The sequence below is a fragment of the Onychomys torridus genome, chromosome 10 (assembly GCF_903995425.1).
Source record: "Onychomys torridus chromosome 10, mOncTor1.1, whole genome shotgun sequence".
Classification (NCBI taxonomy): Eukaryota; Metazoa; Chordata; class Mammalia; order Rodentia; family Cricetidae; genus Onychomys; species Onychomys torridus.
In genome coordinates, this window is record NC_050452.1 from 55,422,135 (window position 1) to 55,444,214 (window position 22,080).

At 38.8% G+C, this 22,080-nt stretch overlaps 1 protein-coding gene and 1 pseudogene across 2 annotated transcripts in view; one reads left to right on the forward strand and one right to left on the reverse strand.

Annotated features, from left to right (window-relative positions):
• The window catches only part of Stim2 (stromal interaction molecule 2), a 121,929-nt gene that overhangs the window by 90,886 nt on the left and 8,963 nt on the right, over window positions 1-22,080 (reverse strand). The gene's annotated exons all lie outside the window — the stretch shown is intronic.
• On the forward strand, window positions 21,443-21,851 carry LOC118592157 (annotated as a pseudogene).

Consider the following 22,080-nt stretch of genomic DNA (forward strand, 5'->3'; position numbering starts at 1 on the left):
TTCTAACTTGATCTAGATAGGCAGAAGGGTCAAATTGACTGAACAAAAGACATTCTGAATTACTAGAACAGAGAAATTCTACTGTACCAGATGTGATGTCTCCACTTGCACACTAAGTCATTCCTTAGTAACTGGTATGCAAATACTGATCTGAAATATACTCATTTAAAAAAAAAAAAAAAAAAAACTTCTGTTAATGAAGATAATCAGGTTGTTTATTTTCTGCAAACAAAGTTTTATTTGAAATATACTTTCAGTGACTTTTACCTCAGGGTTCTATCAACTTTCTTGACCTAAGTTCTGAATTTTGCCCACAGCAAAATGCTCTACAAAAAGCTGGACTACCATGCAAGATTTTCTGCTACGTGAGCCAAATGAGCCAGGAGATGCTTCAAGTGGCAATGGCAGGCATACTATCTGGATCCTTTAGCAAGCCCCTGTATAGGAAAATCAAAGTACAAATGCCTGAGAACTTGGACCATAGTCCTGCCATCCTCCACGGAAAGTTAACTTTCCATCTGAAAAACAGAAGCTGGCTTGTCCCTGGGCTTATAGGAGACTGAATAGTAAGTCACCAAGTTCCCATGAGATCCCAACTCCATTGTGAACTGAACCATCAAACTCAAGATACTGGGCATATACTGCAGTACTGCCAACAAATGCAAGCACTTTATGCAAGATGGCAATCAAGTGTACCCTGAAAGTATAATAATTTATGAACAAGTAGCCTGGTGCCCATGATTCCCCTTCCTACTACATTATTTGTTCTCTTCCAGCTCACACCTACAGCCTCATGGGATTGAATATTCAGAGGTGACTAGAGAAGGAAAAGGCTACGTCTGTTTTACAGATGACTCTACAAAATATGCATATACCAGTAGGAAAAATCAATTGGTGTGGCCCCTTCTGAGACATTCCTTTAGTGATGAAAGGGAATCCACACAGTGGGCAATGAGTTTAGGTCTTCTATTTCTTGAAAGAGTTGTTAAGAGATGCTGATGCCTACCTATATCAACTCACTGCCCTATAGTTTAGACTTGAAAGGACATGATCAGGAAACTGCTATGAAGGAAATCTAAAGAAGGTATATTGACAGATGTCTCTTAATGGGGGTGGAGGGAAATCAAGATATGTGCCCAACATGAATGTTCACCAAGAAACTTTCATGGAATCAGTAAAGTATTCTAAGAATCAAGTAGGCAAAATAACCCATTCTGTAAATACCAGTAGACTCTTCCCTAGCCATCCCCAATCATTATCCGATGGTCTTATAAGCCAAGAGGCCATGAAAGGGAAGAATATTGTACATGTGTTCAGGAACATCAATTTTACTCAACCACAGCAGGCTAGCTAGAACCACTCATCTGCCAACATTGAGTCCCTAATATAGTACCAATTCACAAGATGATCAGCTAGCTACCTGGTGGCAGGTTAAATATATGAACCATTTTCACCATAGAAAGGGTAATATTTAGTTCTTACTGGAACACTCTGGATAAGGATTTGCCTTACCTGAATACAATGTTTTTGCCAAACCTACCATCCATGGGTTGACAGAATGACTTATCTACCATCTATGCTGTTTCACACAACATTGCTTCTGATAACAAATTCACCTAAAAGCACATGGAGCATAACACTGGACCCAGGCTCATGGAGTTCACTGGTCTCACCAAGTTCCCCTCTCACCATGACGCAGCTAGCTTGACAGAATGGTGGTGAAAGACTTTTGAAAGCTATTATCATATCAAGTAGGTGGCAAAAATGCTCTGAAGATCTGGAGTAACGATACCCACAAGGTTGTGTCTGCTCTAAATCAGTGTCCAACAGAGTACTGTTTCTCCCATTGCCAGGCCTGAGACTGGGTGAAAATAGCAATGGCACCACTCTCTAAACAATACTGCACCCACAGCCTTATGGTCTGGCTGGTCTGGAGATCTTGCTTCTGAAGTGAAGAATGCTTCCATTGTTGTATACAACTCTACTGAAACAAAGTAAAGACTGCATCTGAGACTTAGGCTCTTCATGCCTCTGAGTCAAGAAGAAAAAGGGAAACACCTACAAGTCTACACTGGCCTACATAACAAAACTCTGAGCTTTCTCTAAAAAGGAAACACTTTTCCTCAAGAGACTATAACATCATCCCTGGCCCAAGGCCCTTGTCTGCCAACTTGTTCTTAGACTTCTAGACTGACCAGTCTCTACAATCACCTGAACCAATTCCTTGAAATAAATTTCTTTAGACCTATACAGGTCAATATAGAGATGAGTGTGACATAGTTGATTACTTTAAATTACAAGTTCAAACACTTAAAAGGATTAAATCATTGATTAGTGTAATTATAATCATACATGTGTGGTGGTTTGAATGAGAAATGCTCCCCATAGGCTCAGGCGTTTGAACACTGCTCACCAATTGGTAAGCTTTGGAGAGGTTCACCAAGTGTGGCCTTGTTGGAGGAAGCATGTCACTAGAGATGAGCTTTCAGAGGTTAAAGCCTATTTGCCATGTCTAGTTTTCGCTCTCTGTTTCATGCTTGAGTTTGAAGACAGGAGCTTTCAGCTTCCTTTTGCAGCCTCCATACCTCCCTGCTTCTGTGATGCTTCCCTTCTGGACTGATAAGCCCACATAAAGCCTTGGCTTTAATCTTTCATCAGAGCAATAGAAAAGAAACTAATACACATGAAATATTTTTAATTATACTAATTTATTTTGCCTTGCTAGGTATCAAACCCAGACCCTTGCACATGCTAGGAATGCTAATTTATATTTCTGTAGGAAAAAAGTTATTAACAGAGACTTTAAAAAATATTAAGAAGCAAGGACAATCCAGACAAAGCAAGGAAGGAAGGAAGACCAAGGAGAAGAAATAAAAGCAGCTCAAGCATACGGTAAAGGGAAAGACTAAAATCAGGTCTCTGCTTTAGGAATCAGGGACACAACAGAAGGCAAAACACAGCTTGGCTATCTGTTTGGGGGTGTACACTATTCTACAATATTTTTAATCATACACATTTTATGATTTTGTATTACACTGAACTTGATTTTCAGGGCAAAAAGGCCGAAAGGTTTTCACTTTCCACTGGCTATCATGGCTGTGCTGTACCCCCTGTACCACTTTCACAACCTCCACAACTAACAAGGGAGCACTATCACCTCCCTACTCTGAGAGGAGCCCTCCTACTACCTGTCTTCAATAGCCTGGAGAAGTGGTCCCTTTTCAAACAGAGATAACACCACATCTTTTCTCAAAAATGCTGCAGTCGCTCCCCATCTCATTCCCCAAAGTCCTCCCACCAGTAAAAAAAGACTGTGCATTCTTCCGACACTGTCTCTCTGACCCAGTCTACTCTTACCAATGCTTATCATGTGCCAGCCCCAGAGTCCACTGAACGTTTCTACAAACCAACCATGCCACCTTCTCCACCTAAGGAGAAATGGAAAGGCATCATTCCTGTTTCTTGGTGTTTCTTTTTTGTCTTTGGTTTTTGTTTGTTTGTTTGTTTGCTTGTTTTTTTGTTTTGTTTGAGACAGGCTTTCTCTGTGTAGTTTTGGCTGTCCTGGAACTTGCTCTGTAGATCATAGAGCTCTGCTTGCCACTGCCTCCCTTGTGATGGGTGGGATTAAAGGCCACCACTGCCAGGCTCTTCATGTTTCTTGTCAAATCTTTCCTAAGACACCTGTATTTGACCACTGTATATAGACTAGCAAATACACACACACACACACACACACACACGCACGCACGCACGCACGCACGCACGCACACACACACACAATGTCCCTGACAGTCTCTCTCTCTTGTCTATTTTTCATCTGCTAACATCTATCACTTCCGGACATGCACGTACATTGCTCAGCTCTTTATCACCTTTCCACTTCAACATGTGATCACTGTTTTGTTTCGCTCACTACTGTAGTACCCAGAACATATGCCCAATAAGCATACATTGAAATAATACACTAGCCTTACATTAAAATGTTAATCTTTCTAATTATATGACTATGCAAGAAGCCATCATTTGCTCAGTTTGCTCTCACCATTCTCCTTACTGACTTTGTCCGACAGCAAATATGAAAAGACAGTCAATGTGCTACCTGTCATAGTTCCGCTCTTTTCTATTTAACCACAGGTAAGATCCACAGGCCCAACTTCCTCATTCACCAAATAAGAGGACTCGGTCCTGGTAATCAGCTAGTTAAAAAGTGACTCTCTAAGCCTTAAATGTGAGGCAATGTTTATATAAAACTTCCAATTAGCCATCATGGTATTTCTTAAGCTAACTCAACACTGTATCAGTAAACACACACACACACACACACACACACACACAAACACACACACACACACAGCCTACATACATTTAAACTTAGGTACTTAATTTTCCTTCACTTTCATAATGCAAAAAGCACTGGACTCCATGTTACATTACACTGATCCTAGGCGCTTTAGCGCAATAACCACCATTCATACAAAAGTTACCTTCTGACATTACTTAGTCAAAACACAGAAAAAGAACTCAGAAATGGAAACCTGTCACACGTATCATGCACTAAAACCCAATACTCTTACTCAAAGGAGAATTTTATTTACAACTCAAGCCATGATACCTATCTTCCACCTTAGCATGTACATAAGCTATACAGCTTCACAATAAAAAATGTGGCATAATGATACGCTCATGACTCCATTTACATCATAATCAAAAATAAGAACACGAACCCAAGGACCACCTTGAGCAGAGGCACACAATGATAACAAAGGAACATGTAGGATGAGGACAATGTCTTTACTGATATGTGTTGACTAGTAAGTGAATACTTGCTTTGAGCAAAGCAGATGTGCTGTATACTGATGACTTTGAAAAACTCTTATGAAAAGTAAGTAGCAAGTAGTTGAAGCCCATGAAACAATGAGCAACACAAATCAGTTAAGACTATCTGTACTTAAAGGAGAGAAATGGCTCAGTGGTTAAGAGCACTGACTGATGTTCCAGAGGAACTGGGTTCCATTCCCAGGCCATCCAGTATCTGATCACACTAGGATAAAATTTTTTAAAAATTTTTTTTAAAAAGGAAAAAGAATATCTGTACTTTTGTACATGTGCTAACAGTAACCCTTTATCTGTTTACTATAAAGTACATTCTAACTAAGAAAGGAAATAGCACATTTTAGAAATTATTGGTTTTCTAAAATGAAACAAGTTTTATAAGTCAAAGGTGTTAATATTCAGCAGGCAAAATACAGTAATTTAAGGTGAGCCCTGTAGCTGGCAGCCCTGTGAGCCTGCACTTAGCTTCTCTAAGTCTCTGTTACCTCTCCCATAAAATGAGAATCTGCCCCTCAGTCTGCTGAGGATCAAATGAGTCATTTCATACAAAGCGTTGAAAGCAGCGCTAACGCACAGTAAGCACTGAATACATGTTGGGTTTTGCTCATGTGGGACACTTCATCTGCCAGTGTTGCTACACAAATAGTGTTTCTGGGCTAGTCATTGGAGATGAGTACAGAAAGGGAACATGGCACCCTCTCAAAACTTCCCCACATACAAAGCGGTACCTTTAATTGTTTTCTTTGTGTTTAAGTTTGTCAAAGTAGTTGCTGGAGTAGAAATCAATCATACTCCAGTCTCACTCTGCCTTTTAAACCTTTATTACAGTTTAGGCCCAAAGCACTTTTAAAAATTAAATTAACATCTAGAGTACTGCAGCATAAAGCAACGGCATGCTTTGAAGGAGTTACTACATGCAGCAGATCGCTGTGTTCAACGTTTTTCCTATATCCACGGCAATCCTATTAAATAGATGGATTTACTACGCCAACTAAGTGGCATAGATCTGTTTTACTAAAGCACGTCCTTCCACCCCTTCACCTCAGTTAGCAGACAGTAAGAAAGGGTCTCAAAGCTGCTTGCGAAACCGGATCATAACAAAGAGGTGAAGGCTCTCCAGCCCAACTTCTGCTCCATCGTATTTTATAACAGGCATGTTCTCTGCCAAAGGACATGAAGAACTCAAGCATCTAATCCCATTATTTCAATCCTGCTTGAGATAAGGTTTTTGGTTTACTGAGAAGCTTATTCTTTTGCCAGGTGTTAATCTAGGTGACAACTTGATAAGCCTATTGTTAACAGGAAATTTTCAGAAAATATGGTGCTCCAGATCCATGTGATATCCATATAATGAAATTATGTCCACTATAATGAAATTATCAGTGTCATAATAAAACATATAGCCTTGAAGAATTATGGGAACCACTTAGTATCACAGAAACATATTCAAACACCTTTACATGTTTTTCCCTGTCAAGTAGTAAAACTAAATTATTTACTACAACACTGTCTTCTTCAAATAAATAAATGTAGCAGGAAATTTTCATTTTAAATTGTCAATCTTTTTCATACCATATTTTCATTGTACAATTCTACTTCCAAATGTAGCTTTGTTATAGAACATGAATCCATTACAACATTTTGTCCCACACAGTAGAAGAAGCACAAGAGCCCTTGAGTAAGGAGATAATACAGAGTAACTGAAATGCAGAGCTATGGGCTGAGGGTGTGGGCCATGGTAGAGTAATTAACCCTAAATTCAATCTTCAGTACTAAAAATGGATGAATGAATGAATGAATGAATGAATGAATAGAATGAATGAATAGAATGAGTCCATGTTACCCTAAAGACTAGTTTGTTGCCATTATTCTTTTCTGTATTTCCCTCCCAACCCTCCTCTACACATGTGCTCAATGAACACTAGTTCCTACAGTAAAAAGAAATATAGATAATACCTGTACTTACAAATTTAAAGTCATTAAAATGTTAATGACAAACTGTAGAACAATACGCCACTATTTTAAATGAACTAGCATGTACAAAAAAGGCCATGCCAAGAGAAACTGACAGAACAAAGTAAGGATGACACTGTTACACTGTGGTAACTGACAGACAACTTCAGAAATCCACGTTGTTAAGAGATTCAAGGGCTGTGTCTGCTAAGCATTCTACTACTCAGAGGAAGGGGAGGGGGAGGTAGGGAAGGAGAGTGGGTCAACCCTTTTAATGAACTCTCATTTTTACAGTAGCCACCGAATTAACAGAATGCCATGGAAGAGCCGGTCTCAACTGTCTCTCATTGTTACTCAAGAATTTCCTACCAGGTCCTCCCTCCATCTCAAAGGGGCGATCTGCCCAGTAACACCCACAGGAGAAATTAGGTGTGGTAGTACACATACACCTGCAATCCCAGTACTCTACATCAGAAACAGTAGGACTGCCACAAGTTCAAGACCAGCCTAGATGAGCCATACAGTAAGTACCAGGCCAGCCAAGACAAAATAGTAAGATCCTGTCTCAAAACAACTATAGTAAAAATAATAATACACAAAAAAAGAAGATATTCAAAACCTTTAATAGTCAAAGAAATAAAAATATATTCCTGGAGAGATGATTCAGCAGTCAAAAGCATTAGCTGCTCTTCCAGAGGATCCAGGTTCGATTCTCAGTACCCACAGACCTGTTTGTACCTCCAGTTCCAGAGAACTGAACACTCTCTTCCGGCCTCTGCAGGCATGCTCATGGTACACACACATATAAGCAGGCAAAATACCCATCCACATTAAAAATAATAATACTTCTTAAATTTTAAAATATATGTAGTCCACCCAAAACAGCAATTATTTTTCAATCAAATACCAATGAACACCCAAAATCCACATTTTTTCCAAAAGTCAAGTAAGCAGTAAATAAATACATACAAATGTACATATTAAACCTTAAAAATATTAGTATCTTTTAACCTCATAGTATACTTCTGGGGGTATTCCTAACTCTAGAGAAGAACCTATTACTACTATCTTCTCAATCAATATAATTTCTAACTTTTTTTCTTTCTCTCTCTCTCTCTCTCTCTCTCTCTCTCTCTTTTTTTTTTTTTTTTTTTTTGGTCTTTTGAGACAGGGTTTCTCTGTGCAGTGTTGGCTGTCCTGGAACTCACTCTGTAAAACAGGCTGGCCTCAAACTCACAGAAATCCGCCTGCCTCTGATTCTCAAGAAATGGGATTATAGGCGTGTGCCACCACTACCAGGCACTCTAACTATACTCTAAATGCCTATCCCTATACCCACAGATAAGTGTGGCTCTCACCCCTCATGAAAGCAGCTTCATTCTGCAGCAGATGGAAGCCATGAAAGAGATCCAAAACTGGGTGAGATGCAGAGAACAGCGACTATGTGGTGCCTAGCATGGTACATACCCTATATAACCCCCACACATAAGGTTCTAGGAGCTTCACAAATTGGGGTGGGAAGTCTTCAAGGGAAGAGGACACCTATAGCAAGATAGTGTCATCTAGACATGACAGGGATATTGCACCCATGAAATATCAAGAAGATGACACCTAAACAAGACCTGCATATCAGTTGACATGCTACCAGAGATGAGAGGGATTCTACAGGTCCCCACCCTTAGATGACAGCAGTCAACTGGTACTGAGAGAGAGAAAATCTGTTTTCTACAGGCACAAGTCCCCCAAAGGTTAGCCAATCCCAAGTGGTCAATGCTAAACCCATGTACATAAAAGCAACATTAAATATACTCAGTAGGTTTGGGTGGGGGGTGTGTTCTGATTTGATTTCAACCTTTATAATCCTTCCACAAAATTACGCACCCTTCCCTAGAAAGGGAAAAGTGAGCAAGCACCCTTACATTATGAAATCAACTCAAGAGAACTATGGAATATTAACAGGCTTTTAGGATTCAAGTAGTCATAATTCAAGGTCTTGAAGGTTCAGCATTAAACAGAGGCAAGTCCATTAACTAAAATAATATATAACTTCTAAGTCATAAAAATAACTAGAAAAGCTCATGGGCCTGTTCAAGTTGATGAATGAATCAAACTCAATGTGAAGAAAGTACATGTCTTAGACATAAGTTAAACCATAGAGAGCAGGCAGAAAGAACCACCGGAGGACTAGACAGGGAACATGAGTGAACATCAGGGAAAGCAGACAGAATCTAAGCCTAAAAGCAACACCCAAGAAGACATTACCAAAACATAGGAATAGTCAGTCAGCCTACCAGAGAATAGACCACCGGAAGTAGACATCCACCTCTGATAAATAGAAAGGAAATTCTTGTATTACAATTATAACACCAAAAGATGCAACCCCAACCACCATAGTCACAAATTTTGAAAACTATTCATATTTATTAAGTTTTTATTTAGCATAGAAAGTTATGACTGTGGCATTTTCATATATACATTTTCTTGATACTCTTCCCTCGGGCCCCCAATCCCTCTTCTACTAATCCTCATCCTCCTCCCAAGGGTCCCTTTCTACTTTAAAATGCTGAAAACCCAAGAGATCAAATCTCTACTGTAAGATTTAAATCTCAAAAATTTAATTCTATGGAAAAATATTTTTTAAATACTTTTCAAGACATGAATTTATACCACAATAGAGGCCCTGGTATGGAACATACCTCCAATCTTTTTTTTTAAACCCTTTTTTTTTAACTTATTTATTTATTATGTATACAGTATTCTGCCTGCATGTGTCCCTGCAGGCCAGAGAAGGGCACCAGATCTCATTACAAGTGGTTGTGAGCTACCATGTGGTTTGCTGGGAATTGAACTCAGGACCTTTGGAAGAGCAGTCGGTGCTCTTAACCACTGAGCCATCTCTCCAGCCCCATACCTCCAATCTTAACAACTGAGAGGTTAAGGAATTAAAGGCCAGCCTGGGCTACAGAAGGAGACCCCTGTCTCAAAAAGTGAAAAGTTAAAAAAAAAAGCCCATAGGCTACTTTGGACAATATCTATTTTTGCAAGCATAAGCAACAAGTATACTACAGTAGATGCACAGATGTAATGGTTATAAGCAAACTATCAGCATTTATTCAAAAAGCCCAAAACCAAAATATATAAATATAAATTTGAGAATTATATGCAACCAGCTTCATAACTATAGTCATATGAAATACCACAATGAACAGACGATCTTTTGATGACACTGATTTAAAAATAATGATGGCTCACCACAATAGTAGCCCAGAGCCACGATCCTAAGAAATTTCATCTTTCATACAGACGTACAAAAAAAAAATCTTCATTGAGTTAACATTTTTATGTTATTTTATTTTTATTTTATTTTATATTTTTATTTTTATGTACACACACAATTCTTATAAATAATGTCAGTGTTCTGATAATGCAGAAGTCAAATTTACACATACAATTGAATTAGTACCCTCTTAAAAGTCTTTTTACAATTTATATGCCCAGTGTTGGGAATACAAAGATAAATTACACAGCACAGTAAATTATAAAAACTAATGCTGATAATTTAAAATAGCAGCTATCAACGTGGCTCAATATGGTAATCAGTGTTAAAAAACTAGTATCATGAATGAATGAATGAATGAACAAATAAATAAATAACAAAGGAGTTAAAGTTAAACAAGAAAATGCATCATATCAAAAGTGAATTAAGGAGATCAATTACAGGCATCTATAGGAAGTATGTAAGAACTAGTCAATCTTCATGACCCTCAACTACACTTTGAAGTCTTGCACGGTATAATTGGGGAGTGAATTAAAGTCTTACATAAGACTGAAGGTCAATCAGGAAAATCAAAAATTATTCCACTCCTGTGACACAGTGAAAACCCCTGTCATAATGCAAAATTGCTGGCACAGCAAGAATGTGCACTAGGCCACATAAAGCATTAAAATACAGCAACTCACCACAGATGAGTGGGGCGCCATAAGCAGTAACAGTAAAGCCACAGGAGCTCAACTAACAACAAACTGACTCAGCCTATCAGAGAGTCCATTTCTACACAAAGGTAACTTTCTCAACTGTATTTATCATTCAATCACAAAGTATGAAGACATACAAGAAAATAAACCATTTTCAACATATACAACAAACAAGAAAACCAAAAACAAAGATGAGCCAAATGTTAGCATTATCTAAAATGACTGTATGGTGGTATTTTATTTGTGCTGAAATGTGATTTTATTTGTATGTTAATAAATAAAGTTGCCTGGGGGTCAAAGCTAAGAGCAAGCCATTAAGCAGAAGACTGGCAGTGGTAGCACACACTTTTAATCCGATCACATGGCAGGCAATCTGTGAGTTCAAGGACACAGCCAGCTTGGAGACAAACATCTTTAATCTCAATACCAACTACAGAGATCTGGAGGTCTGTATAGACAGGCAGTGACAAAGAGGTCATGTGGTTGGGTTTAAAACCAATGAGAAGGCAGAACAGAAAGTCAATAAAAATACAGACACATAGGAAGAAGGTCTTTTCTCAGGAGAAGGACGACGGTGACACTGAGGGGTAAGAAGGCAGTCTTAGCTCTTGGCTGCTGCTTGATCTCCGGGCTTTTAACTCTGCATTTGGCTCTGTGTTTCTTATTTAATAAGACTGTTCAGAATTACATCTACATGACTGTCACTTAAATGTTAACAGATCAAGAGGAAAATTCCAATGTTAGAATCCATATACAGCACAATGAGCAGCCAAGGGATTTTAGCAGACAGAAACAAGTCAAATAATAATACTAAAATTAAAGAAAGAAAATCATAACTTCAAAAATGAAGTATTTCTTCTATAACATTATCAGTGAATATGAGATATTTTGGTAGAAATCATCCAACCTACAGCAAAAAGAAGAAAAATGTATCAAAAGAGGGAAATGTTTTTGCCCCACAGTTATGACACAATATCAAATATTCTAGCAAATACTTAGGAAGAATGCCAAAGAGAACAAGAGAAAATAATTACCTGAAAAAAGGCAAGCTTTTCCAAAATTATGATAAATACCAAGCACAGATCCAAGATTAGAAAGCCCTATCTGAATTGTCAAGTTATGTTTTGTTTTTGCTTTTGTTTTAATCTTTGGAGGCCTGCACATAGCTCCCAAATAAATACATGGAGACTTATTCTTACTTATGAATGCTTGGTCTTAGCTTGGCTTGTTTCTAGCCAGCTTTTCTGACTTAAATTATCCCATTTCTCTTTAACTATGTTTTGCCTCTGGGCTTTTTATCTTTCTTTATTCTATGTATCTTTCTTTCCATCTTATTCTGTGGCTGGCCGTGTGGCTAAGTGACTGGCCCCTGGCATCCTCTATTCCTTCTCCTTTTCTTGTTTCTCACTGCTCTTTTTTCAAGCCTAGATTCTTCCTTCTATTTTTTCTCTCTGCCTGGCAGTCCCATCTATCCCTCTCCTGCCTAGCTATTGGCCGTCCACCTCTTTATTAGACCAATTAGAAGTTTTAGGCAGGCAAAGTAACACAGCTTTACAGAGTTAAACAAATGCAACATAAAAGTATGCAGCACATCTTTGTGTCATTAAATAAATATTCCACAGCATAAACAAATGTAACACATCTTAAACTAATATTCCACAACAATGTAGTTCCCTCGAGCTATACAGTCAAAAGTCAGCTTCTTCCCATTATATAACAACATAGCTGAGACAATCACTGTTATGAGAAGGGAAGTTTGTTTGGGCTCAGCATTTCAGAAGTTCCAGTCTGGAGTCAATGAACCAAATTGCTTTGAGGCCTATGGTGAGATGGCATCTCCTGGCAGGGGACACATGGTGGGACAATGATGAAAATATCATGAAGGCAAGCAGAGGGAAAAAGAAACCAATGAATCTTAATCCCATTAAAGAGCATGCACCAATGACTTGACTTTCACCAATCTTACCTCCTAAAGGTCCTATCATCTACTAATAATATCTGGGGCTGAGGAACAAAACATTAATACATGAGCCTTTGAGAGGCATTTAAGACCAAACTATACCATAGATTATAATAAAGACATGTTTTGGGGAAGTATGTAGATAGGAGATTTTGTGAAAATATATTCTGTAATCTTTAAAAAGTCAACATAGGATTTACCAACACTGTATAAAATGAACTAGACGAAATGGGCTAAAACAGAATTAAGAAAAGGTCTAAGAGATATGAGAGAGAGACTGACTCTGTACTCTCTATAAAACTCAGCCCAGCAGCAGTTTCCTTCCATGTTACTACTGTAGATATTCAGACTATATTACTTTAACCAAAAACTATTGTTTAGCAAATACATTAAGCAAAGGCAGTTAGTTATGAGTTGTATAAAATAATTATGAAATTCAGTATATTCTTGGTAATGACAATTCTAGTTCATGAAAACCCTGTAGTTTTTAGCCACTCCCACTACCATCAGAATAAACAAGAAAATGACTAGAAAAGAGATTTAGAGATCAGTAGGAAAATAAGGTAGGAAGTGCAATCTAAGGCTAGGGACACAACATAGAAAGAAAATAGTTGTTCACAGCTCTGGGTTCAACCCTGATCATTTAGTAAAAATAAACTGCAATCTTGCCTGTAAAAGAAATGCAGGTAAGGACAGCTGGTCTTAAAAGCAGACCCTTGTGTCTGAAAGCTGGTTGAGGGCTACAACCCAAAGAGCTATCTAAAGAGCGGGAATGAAGATCAATCAGAATGCCCAACACCACATGTCACCTGACACAAAAGATCCCCATAGGAAGAATTCTAATTCAACCAATACTTCATGTTTAGTAAACAGCTACTGTCTCAGCCATACTAGCAGACATAGTCAAAGACTTAATAACAGAATTTACCCAAAGTTTTATCGTTTTCTTCAGCCAAAATAACAGCCATACTCCAGGCCACTGCTCAGCCTAAGAAGTAGGAATTAACAATATCAAGAACAAAAGCTTCCTAACTTTTCAATAGATTAGATGCCGAAAGGTACCATAATGTACTATTTAGTGAACATAAAATGTAGTATGTACACTAAAAAACTTTAAAAGAAAGGGAGAAGAGGGTACTCATTTCAAATGTGACACAATGTGAACACTTTCTTATTATAAAAGGATAAACCAGATGGTGGTGCCCATGCCTTTAATCCCAGCACTCAGAGGTAGAGACAGGAAGATCTCTGAGTTTGAGACCAGCCTGGTCTACAGAGTGAGTTCCAGGACAGCCAAGGCTACACAGAGAAACCTTGTCTCAAAAAACAACCAAAAAAACAAACAAAAAATGGAAATTAACTTATCTAAATTACAAATTAAGAACTTGCAAATTATTCTTTCCAATGGCATCTTTTAACAAATACAAAGATGAAGGTCTTGTGGCTTGTAGACTCTCCCTCTGAAGCCCACTTACCCAAAAGATCTTGGTAACTTAATTGTAAACTTTGTTATGATAAAGATCTTCATTATGATTAAGAAAAGACTTTCTCTAAACACACTAGTTTTGGAATTGGTATTTAAGTAAAAACAGCTGCTCTTCATCTAGAACTGCAAGACAGATGACTGAATGCAGATTTCTTACCTCTGAATAGAGTTCATACATTCACATTATAAATTATACACCCTAGGAGTGCCTTAGTATCTTTTACTCATTTACCAATTTAGAACATGAAGAAAAATTCTCCTAATTTTTAGAATCTTAATATTCAAGATCGACGGTGAATCTATCATTACTAGCTACCTATCTGAAAATCAACTTTAAAAGATTTAAAATGTAAAGCTAAACTCTCAATATACTACAAAAGCTACCAGATAATTTTATAAGAAAGTATATAAACATAAATATTTATACTATGAAACTGAAAAGACCACCTTATTCGCATGTTTCTGCAAGATTTTAAGATGCATCCTACTATATACACAGGCATACATAGGCATGGTAGTGCGCACTTGCTATCTCAGCAGTCAGTAAACTAAGGTAAAAGATTCACCACTTTGAAGCCAACCTGGACTCCACAGAGAGGCCCTGTCTCAAAAATAAGTAAATAACTATATTGCAGCAGCCAGTACAGTGAGTGATTGGCAAGTCATCTAAAGTCCCAGCCACTCAGGATGTACAGACAGGGGATCATCTGAACAGGTGTCTAAGGACAGCCTAGACAACCCAGCAAGATCCCATCTTAAATAAATAGACCATGGCAACAATCTAAATGTCAAAATTAATATATCTGGGCTCTAATTCTGGTTTATGTAGGATCTTAAAGTTGATCCTAATGTAAAGCACATGTACATGCTTTTTACAAAACTCAAGAAATTAACCACTGTGACCTGTATAAATGATACTGTTAATAAGTAAAAATATCAATAAATAAAAAGCAAGATGCTGCTTGGCTTTAGTTAAAGGAGTCAAGAAACTGAATCCTGAGATCACTGGCAGTCATAAATGAGCAAAGTGCCAATTTGTTCTGAGTGCAAAAAGCTAAAATTGCACAACAATAATAAGAATATTAAAGATGAAACCATGAGAGAAGAGATTATGACTTTAGTTTTCTAGTAGTGTTCTAGAATGTAAAAAGCTAGCACATAACATTGTTTCACATACCCTCAAACTAAGGAGCAAAATGTAACTTTATAGATGCCTAATAGAGAGCTTATAACTATTAAATTCATATACCTAGCACTTTTTATGTTACATTAAGTGTAATATCTTTTTATTTTTATGTGCATGTGTGTGTTCCTGGGTAAGTTTATGGGCACCAGGTGCTTATATGTTCCTGAGGAGGCCAGGGGGCATCAAATCCCCTGGAAATGGAATTAAAGGCAGTTAGGGGCCGCCTGACATGGGTGCAGGGAGCCAACCCCAGGTACTCTGCAAGCACAGTAAGTGCTCTAAACTGTGGAGTCATCTATCCGGCCCCTTAACCAGCACTTAATCAAATGTCTTTTGAAGTCTGCAACACTACAAGTTGAGTAAAATTCCAGGCTTTTAAGTAATCACACCAATGTAATTACCCTAGACTCATAAAAAGGAGCTTATCCAAGTTCATGACTTAAGACAAATGAGTAATATATTAGTCACAGCCACTCAGTTTATATAAGTGAAAACTGAAAGTTGATCCCACAACATTTCTCTACTAGAAGCTAGCAGTCACAAATAAAGATGAGTTACACAGTTCTTCCTCAAAGTATGACATTCCAAAACTTTCATGTATCACTAAATATAGATCAAGTAGGAGCAGATGCCAATAACTAAATCATACTATATTCCAGACTACCTGACCACCTGTTCTTAAAAACTGAACATTGTCAAAAAATAGATAAATCATTAATGATGATACAGGTATCAAGAGCCACAATAGACTCCAAAAGCAAACTTTCAGGTCGTTAAGTACTTATGAGCTGTGGGAAAACTTTTTTTTTTTTTTTTTTTTTTTTGGTTCTTTTGAGACAAGGTTTCCCTGTGTAGCTTTGCGCCTTTGCTGGAACTCACTTGGTAGCCCAGGCTGGCCTCGAACTCACAGAGATCTGCCTGGCTCTGCCTCCCAAGTGCTGGGATTAAAGGCGTGTGCCACACCGCCTGGCTGGAACAACTTTTTAAAAATACTCTAATAGATACAAGTCAAGTAGTCACATATCACTGAGGATAACTGGGAAGACTATATGAAAGAAAACCACAGACAAGTAGGATCCATGTCAAATGTTGCCCATTGCTATACCTTCAACTTTCAAAGCAGTGCACTGAACACAAAATATTCCCAACAAATATTCACCAATTCAATTACAAATATATGGAATGGTCTTTGAGAGACAGGACAATCCAAGATAACAAAACATAAAGCAAAGAATAAAGGAATAAGAGAGCCCAATTTTCCAGATATATACTTGAGATATACAGATCAACAGTTTGTCTCCTTCAGAAACCTCACACCAAGTTTAGATCTAATTAGTGACATGGAAAAAATTAAGTTTTACTACTGAACATGACCTTTAAGAGAAGCCAGTGACAATTACAAGATTATTGCTTCATCTAGCCCCAATGACTGAGTTTAAAACAAACATGGAAGCCAGGCGGTGGTGGCGCACACCTTTAATCTCAGCACTCAGGAGGCAGAGGCAGGCAGGTCTCTATGAGTTCAGACAGACAGACAGACAGACACACACACACACACACACACACACACACACACACACACGAGGGGGGGGGAATGGTTGAAGTGGAAAAAGTTAAGCAAAAATGCTGTTAACTGGGCATTCCCTTGATAATGTAAAACACCTTATATAATCTTCACAACAGCCCTACATAGTAACTATCCCCCCCCAAAAAAAAAAATCACAATACTTTTCCAAAGCTCAGAAAACTAATTGTGTGAGTGCCATTCCTCCCTCCTTTTTCCTCAAAGAATCAGACAGGAGACAGACACAACATGCATGGTAAAGTGAGCCCCTTCTCCCAGCTGTAGGAGGAGGAAACATGTTCGTCCCAAACAAAGGTAACAAACTGGCCTGACCTATGAGGCATGAGAAGAAATATGCTGGGGTTCACTAGGAACACTGCGTCAGAATGATGAACACCACACAAGGCTTCAGGAACTTTCAAGTGCACAATCTAAGAACCGTCTGTGTTTCCTGGTACTGCCACAGCTGCATCCCAATCCACACACAAGCCAAATCAATTCTAACTCCAAACTACCTAAATTCTTCCTATTCCCTCAAATTCTACAACACTCCCAATGGACAGGGTATCCACCTGCCTAGACCAGGCTTCCCAGCAACATTCCATCACCTACAAACAGCAGCCAACTGAGGTTAAACAGAATTCATGCAAAACATGGAACCCTGCACACTTCCCAAGGGCAGGCTTGTAAATGGTGCTAATCACTTATAAAATAGCATAAAGAGCCAAGAAAATAAAGAGTAAAAGCAACACATATGCAGCAATCCCATTTCTAGCTATCTAGTAAAAAGAACTGAAAATAGGGTATCAGAGAGAAATCAGCACATACATATTGCTAACATTACTTACATCAGGCAAAACGTGTCGGATGAACGGACAGACGGACGGACGGGCGGGCGGGTGGGTGGATAGATGAGTGGATAGATAGATGAGAGAGTGGGTGAGTGGATGGGTGGGTGGAGAAAATGGGGTCTGTATATAAAATAAAGTGTCTGCCTTAAGAAACTCTGTTAAATGTTACTACATTTGACAAGGATAAACCTTGAGGACATTCAATCAACTAACAACTTAGTAACAATTTTACAGATACTGTAGGATTCTACTTACATCAAGTACCTAATGTAAACAAATTCACAGAAACAAAAATTTATAATGGCAGTTACCAGAAGTTGGGGAAATAAAATTAACAGGTATAACTTTAGTTTTAAGACAAAAAAAGTTCTGATAACCAACAATTTAAAAGCAACAGCACCAAAAACATACACTTAAAAGTAGGGGTTTTTTTTTTGTTTTTGTTTTTTGTTTTGTTTTTTTGTTTTTTCAAGACAGGGTTTCTCTGTGTAGCTTTGTGCCTTTCCTGGAACACATTTGGTAGCCCAGGCTGGCCTCGAACTCACAGAGATCCGCCTGGCTCTGCCTCCCGAGTGCTGGGATTAAAGGCGTGCATCACCACCACCCGGCTAAAAGTAGTTTTATTTTATATATTTTCTATTACAGCCTAAAAAAACTGTGCAGGCCAAACAACAACAAAATTAGTTCTATCATTTCTCTTCCCTCCTTAAAATTCTTCACTGCTTCCCATCACCCTCTGAAAAAGCCCAACGTGGGGAAAGATCTACAAAGTTCTGTACCATCTGGTCCTACTCTCTTAGGCAGCCAGATCTCAGCCTGATCTTCCCCCTCTAAATATGCTCAGACAAAGCAGCTCGCTTGCGCTTGCTCTCTCTCTCTCTCTCTCTCTCTCTCTCTCTCTCTCTCTCTCTCTCTCTGATAGCATGTTCATGCAGGCATGTGAAATACACATGGGGTGAAATACACATGGGATTGTGCTGTGAGCTTAGAGGTTGAGTGTATCTTCCTCAACTGCTTTTCCACCTGATTTTCTGAGACACTGTCTCTCACTGAACCAGGAGTCCATGGTTCAGCTAGTCTGGCTTGCCAATGAACTCCAGGGGATCTGCCAATCTCCACCTCCCCAGATCTGGTATTACACTCATGTTGCCATGCCCAGCTTTTCACACTGGTGCTCTTTACTGACTGAACCATCTCTCCTACCCAAAATGGATGTTTTTATAATTCAAATTTTCTTGCCTCAGGATCTCTAACTGACTATTACCTCTAGGTGGTATTCTATCTCTCAACTCTGCAATGACTAGTCCTTCAAATACTATATTAAAAATATGGGCTTAAGCCAGTGCACGCCTTTAATCCAAGGACCCCTGAAGCACAGGCAGGCAGATCACCTAAATTCAAGTTTGAGGCCAGCCTGGTCTACACAGTGAGTTCCTGGACAGCCAGATACACAGTAAGACCCTGTCTCAAAAATACAAAACAAAACAAAAAGAATATATATGATCTTCAGGGAGCAAGAAAGTTGGATCAGTAGTTAGGAGTACAAACTTGCAGACAGCCTGTGTTTAGTTCCCTGATTGGAGAGCTCACCATGCAAGGAAGTCCAGCTCCAGGGGATCTGACGCCCTTTTCTGGCCTCCATCCAGAGGGGCACAAGATCCACATGCACAAATACACACACACACACACACACACACACACCAAAAATATTTTAAAAGTAAATTTAAATACTCTACTAAAACATGACTTTCTGGCTAGTGAGCTATCAGCAGGTAGAGGTGCTTGCTGCCAAACCTGACAATTTCAGTTCAATCCCTGCAACTGGAGGAAGGGGAGAGGGAGAGGGAGATAGAGGATGTAATTTTTTTATATGAATTTCTTAAAAGCTTCTCCAACTAGCCCACCCACCTAAATTAACAGGAGCCCCCACACCATCTCATCCACAATATTTTCTATTTCAAGTATTCTCTTTTGTTCCTTAGTAGGTATGTCTCATAGTTTTAAAATATTAATTATTGTCCCAATTTAAATATTAACACAAGCTCTGAGAACAAGAGCCTTATAATCTTATTCATCAATGTTCTCAACACTTTTAATAAGCCTATATGATACACTTGACATCCAAGTATTCACTGACTTCACATTTAAAATTACTCTAAGCACATGCTTAGCTTGAAAAGGCCCTTGGGACAAATCTCCAACTCCAAAAATACATTTTTAAAATCACCTCCTGAGGTTATTACATATAAAAATGCATTTTTAAGAGTGTAAAAAAATAAATAAATTGCCTGAAGAGTTATTGCCAGTTGTCAAGGTAAATATGTTTTCTAGTTTAATCTTTCCTATTTTTTAAATTTTCTGTAATTAACTTTTAAGCTCAGAAATTGAGTTTTGATTGCTGACATTTCAACTACAAAATACCATAAAGCCTTTTGGTTAGCTAAAATAACAAAGGCAATTGGGGATGTAGCTCAGTGCTAGAATGCTTGCCTACCACGTGCAAGGCCCTGGGTTCAAGCCTCAGCACCACAAACAATAATATAAAATACATATAAAATAGCTTAGCTAAAGAGTCCTAAAAAACACCCCAGTACTTTATGATTTCACTGCCTATAAATAGCACCATTTTTCTACAATCTTGTAACTCAGTCTTTGAGAATTTCATACATGTATACAATGCACTATGATCAGTTTCTCTAACTTCCCCCAACAAGTCCTCCTGCCAACTTCACACTTCCTTCATAGAATGATTTTTAATATCTCACAGCATCCACTTCATGCTCCCCACATTCTCACATGGCATCCACTGATGCAGGGGTGCCCTACTAGGAGTCACCCCAATGAACACTGGCTGTCTTTCCCAGGCACCATTTGCCAACAGCTCCTTAGCCAGGGTGGGCTTCCTTCTGAATGGCTTAATAGTGTACCAGTTCTGCCTGTAATCACAGCTAGAGTCAGTTTTGGACCACTAACAATCTGATCATTTAGATCACAGAAGTGTCTTAAACAATACTGTCATTTATTCTGTGTGTGCCCACACAAGCATGTGTGCTTGTGCGTGTGTACAAGAGAGTATTCATGTATGCACACAGGATAGAAGTTAATCTTGGTTATTGTTCCAGAGGCTCCATCTACCTACTTTTTTGATATAATGTCTGTCTCTGAACCAGTGTTTACTAAGTAGCCTAGGCTAGTAGGCCAGCTAACCCCAGTATCCTCACAGGTCTCTACCCCCTAGTGCTGGGGTAACAAGGTAACAAGTACATACCACCACAAGCAGTGATTCTACACCAGTTCTGGCGATGGAACATTTGCAGACAAATGCCTACAGTCAACTTCCTTACAGCCTGAGCTATTACCCCAGCCTCACATTCCATTTACTTTCAATGTGACAAAATGGATGGGAGTGCAGTTTTGTAGTAGCAGGCCAGACCATGTGTCCAATTCCCAGGACTGCCCTGATGAATACATAAATGTAACAAAAAGTACCTTACTAATACTCAGCAAGCCTCGGCACATTTCTACAACTATGTCTCATCAGTATATATGGACAAAGGGAGGAACAGCTTTACAAATAACTGAGTAATTTTTCCCCTGCTGCTGCCGAATTGCACAGAGGCGGAGGCTTGGGTGCATTCAAGATTCAGCCTCACCCGTAATCCACCGCCATGGCTGAGGAAGGCATTGCTGCTGGAGGTGTAATGGGCATCAAGACTGCGCTACAAGAGACGCTGAAGACCGCCCTCATCCTCGATGGCCTAGCACATGGCATCTGTGAAGCTTTAGACAAGCCCATCTCTTGCATCCAATTGGATGAGCCTATGTATGTCAAGTTGGTGGAGGCACTTTGTGCTGAGCACCAAATCAACCTAATTAAGGTTGATGACAACAAGAAGCTAGGGGAATGGGTAGGCCTCTGTAAAACTGATTGAGAGGGGAAACCATGGCAAGTGGTTGGTTGTAGGTGTGTGGTGGTTAAGGACTATCACAAAGAATCTCAGGCCAAGGATGTCATCGAAGAGTACTTCAAGTGCAAGAAATGAGTAATAAAAAATTTGGCTCAAAAAAAAAAGAAAGAACTGAGTACTTACATTTGTCAGGCTCTATATTAAGCAGACTATTACCTCTTTGTTCTTTAAACCCCATTCCAAAGATATAGAAATACAGATGCTAACACACTAAGTCACCTACCTATAATTATAAACCACTATCAGATCGAGACTCAAACTGATAAAAATCCACCATGGTCTACAGGCTGTAGGTGTTTTTGTT